This window comes from Geospiza fortis, unplaced genomic scaffold (genome assembly GCF_000277835.1).
Source record: "Geospiza fortis unplaced genomic scaffold, GeoFor_1.0 scaffold40, whole genome shotgun sequence".
NCBI lineage: Eukaryota > Metazoa > Chordata > Aves > Passeriformes > Thraupidae > Geospiza > Geospiza fortis.
The window spans coordinates 22,734,056-22,742,808 of NW_005054297.1; the positions used below are offsets into that span (position 1 = coordinate 22,734,056).

General features: G+C 44.5%; 1 long non-coding RNA gene across 1 annotated transcript in view; it reads left to right on the forward strand.

Annotated features, from left to right (window-relative positions):
* LOC115949564 overlaps nucleotides 1–8,008 on the forward strand; it is an 11,217-nt gene extending 3,209 nt beyond the window's left edge. Inside the window, exon 2 of the long non-coding RNA XR_004083008.1 lies at nucleotides 7,413–8,008. This is a non-coding gene — a long non-coding RNA (uncharacterized LOC115949564). The remainder of the gene's footprint in view (nucleotides 1–7,412) is intronic.
* Nucleotides 8,009–8,753: the final 745 nt, after the last annotated feature.

Below are 8,753 nucleotides of genomic sequence, written 5' to 3' on the forward strand. Positions count from 1 at the left end.
CAGTGCCGACAGAGGGCCCCCTCTCCCGCCTCTCCTCGCTTTCTCCCATCGCCCGCTGGTTCCCGTTCTCAGTACCTCCCCGTGTCCACCCAGCCCGATCCAAACGCTCCACGCTCTCGGCCATTCAGCAGGGCGGATGTCCGTGTAGGATAGGACCACCTCCTCCCTCACGGCCCTCAGGCCTCTAAGTCCTGTCAAATGGGGGGGACCTGCTCTGGGGTGTGCCACACAAGCCATGCAGACACTCTCGCCGCCCTGGTGTAACCACCAAGGGTCTCTCCTGGCGGCCTGCTGCTGGCCGGAGCCGGGGATAGGTGCAAACCGTGCCCACCCCGAGGATGAGGGCGTTTAATCTCAGTGGTACCACTTATTCCAATGGCACATGGAGTCCCAAGCCGAGAGCTGGGAGGACCAGCAGGGAAAGGATGCTCTTTACAGACGAGGTTGAGAGCACGGGGGGCCGAGCACGGCAGCGGCGGACCCCGCACACTTTCACCGGGGCCAGGCGGCCCGCTCGCTGTCTGTGCGGGGCAGGCGGCACCGACGGGATGCAGGATCCCATGTGTCCCCCACAGCCGCGCCGCCCTCGGCCGCAGGGCACATGGGCTCTCCTGTTCCCCTTCCCGGGAGCCGGGAGGGCAGTGTCCCGCCGCCGTCACTGCAGAGGCGCAGACAGGGTGGGAAGGAGCCGAGCTCGTATTTGAAGCCGAATATCGCAGCCACCCGAGCAGCAGCGGTGGGATCAAACACATCCCGCTTCCCACGCCCTGGCCCAGGTGCTTCCCTGGGAGGAGCGGCTCCTCCCCCCCTGTGCCTACACGCGCGTATACCATTAATTAATGATAAATTATTACAATCGAATATATATTAGATTGTTCCAGTTACGTTTTTAAAGAATAGTTAGTCCCGTAATTTTCCTTAATTTGTTTCATAAGCAACACAAAGTGAGGACTTTTTAAATACACATTTTGCGTATTATAAATATTAAATCATACACAAATATACGATATATATGTAAACACATACCAACGTGCATGCATAAATGCAGGTGGGAACTTCACTGAAATGCTCCGGTTTGCTGATAGGGCAGGATGGGACATGCGCTGTGGTGTGATGGGCTGTGATAAGAGTGTCCTTTGGACGGGGTGGGATAAGAGAGTCCTTTGGATGTGGATCTCGCGGAGGGGTCTGCCCGGCTCCCCCTCCCAGGGCTGAGCTGTGACTCGCCCCCCGCCCCTGATCCCGTGGGAAAGGGACAGGATTTCCCTGACGCTGTCCCTGCTCGGGCGAGGTGGGGCAGCGAGACACCAGCGCCTTGTTTGAGGGGCAGCACGGTGTCACCTCCGGCGCTTCCCGGCAGAAAGCTATCCCATTTATCAGAGGGTGCAAGAGGAGCCTGGAGTTACGAGCAGACACCAAACACCCCCCTTCAGGCAGCAAGAAAAAATAAAAGCAGTTTGAAGGAGAGAGCTCCCAGCTGACAGTAGGCAAACAGGATGAGATCTCCCCTCGGTGCACTGCGGAGAGGCGAGGATGGTTTTCCTTCGTGTTCTTTTTGCAAAACTTACTCAAGTGCCTTAAATTCTTTTCCAAAATTCGCATGGCGCAGTTCAGAGCTTTCAAAAACCTCGTTATAAAAGAATAGGCATTTGCTGATTTCCCCGCCCCCTTTCTCCTATAATTGCACGTTGTGGTGTATAAAAATTATGGATAAATCTACCCCTCCATTAATAATCTTGTATGAAGTCACCGTGTAACACATCATCAAAACAATGATTTCAGACCTGATTCTTAGTTAAAAGAAAGGACACAAATAATATGGAGAGGAGAGGAGAGGAGAGGAGAGGAGAGGATCTCCCACCGTTTTCATTATTAGTATTTTGCCGTCGGTGTCTCGCACGGAGAGCCGAGAGAGGACGCAGAGCAAGGCAGAGGGAGCTGCCGAGCCCCTGCAGCCAGGGAGCTGGAAACTCAGAGCGGTTGAGCAGCGCTTCCTTTCCGCAGGAAAGTGGGGATTGCGGAAAGGTGGGGATTGCTTTTCAGGCCAGGTACGAGCAGGTAGGAGGCCGGACAGCAGCCAGGCCGGATTCCCGCCGGGCTCGTCCCCTCTGCGGGGCAGCGCCCCGGGCACGCTCTGGCCTGCGCCTGCTGGGAAGACAGCAATTTGAGACCGTGCTTCATTGGGGAGGAAAGAACCGCATTTGCAGCGAGAAACACAGCAGGGAGAAACTCCTAGTCATTAGTGAAAGGAGAAAATAAAAAGAAAAAAGAAAAAAAAAAGCCGCCCCCCTCCCCCAAAAAAGAAGGAAGATGAAAAAAGAAAAAATACAAGAAAAAAATACAAGAAGGGGAAAAAAGGAAAAATAGAAAAACGCTGAAAGAAAAAAAAATAAAAGTGAAATAAAAAATAAAGAGAAAAAAAAAAGAGAGAGAAAAAGGGTAAGAAAAAAGGAAGGAGAAAACGTAAAAGGCTGCCTTGTGTGCTGGCAAGGGGTTGGATCCTCACCTGGGGCTGCGCGGTGTCATCTGTCAGTGCGATGGGTGTGCGGGGCTGGCACTCCCGGCCCGGAATGAGGCTCTGGCCTCACGCCTTCCCACGAGCCAAACCCGACATCAAAGGCACGCCACAGACAATGTGGAGCACACATGGGAGCCTCGCAGGACTTTCCTGTCAAAACGTGTTTCCTGGCGTTTTTCTGCCCTATCAGACCTGGCTCCCCAGCACCCTCACGGCACCATAAAGCAGCAGCAGGGACCTGTAGAGATGAGCTGTGAATACAAACAGCATACAAACAGCTTCTCAAAGCGGCCCAGGGAGCTGCCAGTTTCCCTTTTTTCCTCCATAGGGATACAGTGACTTGCAGCAAATTAGTAGCCATTGTCATTCAGGGGTGGTTTTAATTATCTTTTTGGGCCTTTGCAGATTTAATTCATCTCCTGCTACTTTCTTGTACAAATTAGGTGTCAGCTCAAAGTCCACTTCCAAATTCATCCCTTGCAATCAATATCTGACTTTCTTTGCACCTACATTCCTCCAGACAACATCTAGTTCAGCCAAACACAGAAAATATCTCTGCCTCAAGTCCAAGAACCTGATGGATGCTCCTTTGCCCCTGCTTAATGACTGCATGTGGCCTGTCCTGTGATCTGCCAGGGTCTGGAATCACAGACATGGAGTCATCTCACATTGGTTGTAATGGGAAAGGGAGAAGGATTTTATGGCTCTGGACTTTTGGAGAGCAGATAGGAGATGGTAAATGGAATTAAGACCATTTGGCTCTGCATCACGATTCAAAAAAATCTTATAAATATTTTAGGTAACAATTTAAATAAAGTTCTGATTTAGGAGGAAACTGGGAATTTGTAACACATTTTAATGACTATTTTTTTTCTACATATTTTCTAAAATTTTGCATTCATTCACACTGTGTTTTATTGAGAGGTTACAAAAAAAATGAGCAGTCTGTTAGTGTGCATAAATCAACATACTGCAGTACACTACAATAAATGCTACATATGTGTAGCATGAGTACCTATGTGTGCTCATTTCTCATTGCCATAACAAATCTAGAGTAAAACTAAGTTTTTGCAGAGATTCCAAGACACAGCATTTAGAAAGAGTCACTGCAATCCTTCATACCATCTACACCTAGGAAGCTCCTATTACTTAACTGGGACACGAGCCCAGCTCTCAAACAGAGCAGCACTGGGGATTGGGTGGAAATCTGGTGTTTAAATTTAGACTATCTTTTTCATATCATCAAGTCTTTACCAAGTAACTCCCCCAGCACCAGGGAAACCACTAAGATGCCTGAAGTTCTGCTCCACACATGCGCTGAAGCCTTTTGGTCTTGACAGGGCTGAGTGTGTATCTCGCACCTAATCCCATCAGGATTCACAGACAAGGTGTGCCTCCTCCCTGGAGGAGCCTGAGAGGGCAGTACACATGTAATCCACGCTCACACAAACAGGGTGGCACCAGCAGCCCCACTTCTCAGAGCAAGTTGTTAGTCAGGTATTGAAGGAGCTAGCAGTGTCCATCTTCATCTCTCTGCTTTGGGAGATTCACAGACACATTTCCCATAACTGTGGTGTGTAGCTTACATAATATCAGGCACCTAAAGGACAGGGATGAGAAACAGTCTTCGTTCTCTTGGCACTGCACTAATCTCCATATCATGATTGATGATTCAGTCCCTCTTCCCTTCTCCTGTGGCAACGCCAGAACAGCTTCTACCCAGACATCAGTATACTGTTACAGAGAGTGAGAAGTAGAAGTTTAACCCTCCTAAGGAGCTGAATAAGGTCCCCAGAGCCTCATATTTATATATAAAAAAAAGTATTTTTCAGTTTCTGACTAGAAAGATTTATTTCCCACCACCTCAATGCAAGAAAAGACTAAAAGCCATTGAGCTGGGCAGACATTCCTGACAGACCTAGGCAACGCTGAGGTGTTTGCAGGAAAGCGACGGAAGATTTTGTTCTCAAGGGAAGAAAGAAGGGAGGGTTTTTAAGCCTCTGATATGTCAGTCTGAATCAGTCAATGCTTTGGAAAAGGTCCAAACTGGACTGCTTTCTTTGGGTTGCATGAAGTGGTGATGGACTTTTCAGTCCTGGGTAAGGACAGTGTGTAACCATGCCCATGTGGCTGGAAGCGTGTGTCCTCAAAAGCACCAGAGCAGGATGCCACCTAAGGAAGCACCATTGGCATGAGCTAACTGCAGCTGGAGTGCCCAGGGGTTGCACACACATCAGACACCTGTCCCTGGGGACAAATCCTGCAGGTTCTGTGCAGCCATCTCCTCTGCCACCCACAGATGCTGCCGTGTCCTCACCATGGCTCCTCATCCTCCCTAGGTTCCTTCTTCAGAGCTCATGTTGCCCTTAACATTTAAGAAAAAAAGTCCTTGTAGTTTAATCTGGCCTCATGTACAGTCTTTGTGGAGCCAGGGCAAACTCAGTACAGGTGAGGGAGCCTTTGAATGTGCATCTGCATTGCTTTGGGTGTAGGAACTCAAAGCCCCAAACCCATGCACCTAATATCTGCTGAGGCTGCTTGAATAGGCAGTAGAGCATAAGGTCCAAAAGCACATTTTGAGAAATTTGAACCAAATCTTTAAAGCAATTAAATTGAAACCAAGTCTTCCTCCTGAACCAAATCCTTCCTTCTGTCACTAGAACCTGTCAAAGACGTTTATTCCAATAAATATTTTAAGAACTCAGGGTTGATGCTAAAACAGAAAACTTAGTGCCTTACACTGGCAATCATAACTAGAATTCACATAGCTGATAACAAGGGGAGGTTTTGGGAAGTGCAATTTCTGGTAAGGAAAGAAAGTGGGGGAAGTATGGTTCATGTGCCCAAAGCCTTAATCACCCCCTACCCCACCCCCATAAAAATAACCACATAATTTATAATCATTCATAGCAGTTGGAATTGTCCTGACTTTTAAAAAACTTTTTTCATTAGACAACCCTTTATTCCTTGTGAAGCATATTATTGATCTTAATATGCAGAAAATGCCATAGCTAGCAACTCACAATGTCAGTGCCATTTTTGCTAAACAATGAGAATTGATGAGGTTTGGCAAGACATTAAAATATTTAACACTATAACTTTGAGAAGTCTTTTATGTGTTTGTACTAATAGGAAAATCTTTTAACAGGAAAAATGTTTTTCTCTGCTCCACTAAAAACTCCAGTGAGGGCTGATTCTGTTTGCATTAAACCCAATGGGAGGCTTGTTACTGACTTCAAAGTCAGTTCCAAGAGGAATTCCAGTGTGGAAAATCATGACTAGAAAAAAAAATCATAGACTTTTAGTTACATGACTAGTGCCATTTAAATTAGCACTTAATTACGTGCCCTAACACTTCAGAGTGTCTGGGGACAACACATTTGGTGTAGCCCAGAAAGATTGCACATTACCAGCCCGAATACAGTGGATATGCCAGCTCTTACAGCAGCATGTCATCTGAGGCACAGGAGCAGGGCCAGGTGCCCAGGGAAATCACAGGCCTGTATCTCTTATTGCTAAGAGTCTACATTTGCAACACATTTTTCTTTTTTAAAATTATTTTAACTGCCCAGATCTTTTTTCCTGTAGAAACCTGCCTTGCACTGTTTTGGTTCCTTGGCTGATTTTCTGTCTTCACAGCTTTATGTGTAGAGTGCAGAGTTTGGGTGAAGTAGTACAGGAGGCATCAGGGTCTTCGTATTTAAGATGAAAGAGTAAAATAACTAGTCAGTCTAAATGAAAATTGTGATAAAAAGGAGATTGTAAACGTCATGTTTTTTTCATCTTTCAGTACTGGTCTTGTGTGAGGGTATTCTGATCTCGAGCACAAAAATTTTTCTTTCCTGCATTTCTTTTAAAAGCTCATGGTCCTGTTGAGGCATCTTGGACATTTAAGAAAGGGCTGATACACTTAATTTTAACCATGGAGCTCATCATCAGGTTTTCCTGAGGTGGGCAATTAAATTATGAGCATCAGGTTATTTGCAAAGATCAGAATTGCTTTTGTTCATCTGCAATCTTTCCTTTAACCCCAGAAGGCAGCACCTCTTGTAAATGCTATTGGGAAAGGAGGAAAATGTAAAATTGGTATCCTGTAATCGTATTTATTCCTATACACAACAAGCTAAAGTGCTGGGATCTTTTAATAGCTTTTTCCATATTGGACCCTTTGTTTGGATGTGGTTTTCCTGATGTATCCTAGTAACATGTTTAGTTAATTTATATTGTGTGTATGTGTAGACAGATATACACACATCCATATGTATGCACACACATATTCCTCATTAAGTGAGTGTTAAACCTCCCAGAGCAGAGCTGGGTTTGCAGGGCAGCAGGGCTGGAAACTGCGAGTCTGGTCCCTCTGCAGAGGGGTGCCACAGACACTGCTCCGAGGAGGCACACGCAGCCCCCTGGGGATCTGGAGCCCTGTGCCTCTGCTGTGAGCCTTGCTCTGGCTTGTGCAGCCCAGGCAGGACTGAAATCCTTATTTCTCACTGGGAGCAGAGCTCCCTGCTTGCAGGCTCTCCCGGGAGGGTGGGTGCATTATCCCCCCATGTCTCACTTGCGCTGGAGCGCTTGGCCAGCCCCTTGGCAGCAGAGGGATTGCTGCACTTACACTGGTGGTGTGAGGACTCAAGCCTTACATTGTCAGAGTATCTGAGCTGTTGCAGGACAAACTCCAAATGTAGAAACATTTGGCAGATGATGAACACATTTTGCAGAATAAAACACAAATATAACCTATTTATCTGGTGATAGAAGACTCATTCTTCAAGGATTCAATCCTGGCCATACCTGTCTTTACTAAAACAGGAAAATGCTGACTCTGATGGCATACCACATGCACTCTGAAAAGCCACACAATCCTTATTATCTTTCTTTTTTTTTGTTCCAGGCCCACAAGTGGATCAAACCAGTCCTGCACTGTTGCATTTAGTCCATAGCAAAACTCCCTTTGAGGAAGATTCTGCAGACTTAAGGACTGAGGAGTTAGGACAGGGAGTTAAGGAAAGGACATGAATGACTTCCTTCATAGCTGGTTTTAAAAAGCCAGCTGCTTTCTACAGTCAAGCCAAAATTAAGGGGAGATGGTCTGAGGTTCAGAAATATGCAAGATAATTTTCACGCCAAATAGGAAAAATGAGAAATTCTCTTAACATATCATAACTTGTCATAAAAATACGTTTCTTTCCAGCTTTAAAACAGGACTTTATAAATTCTACTGTCTTTGATTTGTTAAGTCGATTTTACACTGATTTTTTAATTCATATGTTCTTAAGAAAGCATAATGAAACATTTGATGTTTCTATTGTCTCGATTAGTGCTTCATTGTATAAGAATTTGGTTATTGAAACATACACTAAATATTGCACTGTAAATTGTGTTGTGACTTATGCAATACCTTTTGGTATTAATAGAAAAAATTCAAAATTGCAAAAATGGTATTTAATTTCTTATTTTATTTAGTTTAATAAAAAACACTTGACTGCACATTTCTTTGCTTTATTTTCTCATTTATTGTGTATATATTTGCTGAAAAATATCTGTGTCTGTTGCATATCATCTATCTAACATGAGAAACTGCTGCTGTTCTTAATAAGTTATTGAGAAAAATAAACCAGTTTGCACTTTGATTTCTATCACTCCTGGTGAGTGATTCTTCTGGAATAAACATAGCTCTAACACATGTAAACAACACAGGAAATTAATAACAAAATTCTTTGGATTTCTTTCAGATGCCACATGCTTTATGTAAATATATGTGGCTTTCAATTTCAATGATTTTCCAGAAAGTAATAAACTTTGTTCATTAAGCATTCTCTTAAACTAAACATTTATTACTTTATAAGTGTTATTTCAACTAAATCAAGTGGATGTCCATGGTAAATTGATGCAACAGATCTGTTCAACCATAGAAGCAGGATGGCTTCTTTTGAGTGTGGAAAACTCTAAGTTCTTATTTAAACTTCAAGGGAATGAGATGTAGCATAATGTGTTGATTTTTAATGTGAAAAAATGTTGATAATATCTTTTAAAAATTAATCTACCTTTACTTCATAATCTCTGTGGTAAATCTTGGGAAAAATCCCTTCAGCTGGATAAAGTTATATATCTGCTCCATGAATCCTGGGTTAGTAGTTTTGCACAGAACTGGGTTGGTGGGTTTTTTCCCTACCAGCTGTGATTAGTCATTATTTTCCCGGAGGGATAAGTCAGGTATTTTTTTCTGAAAACA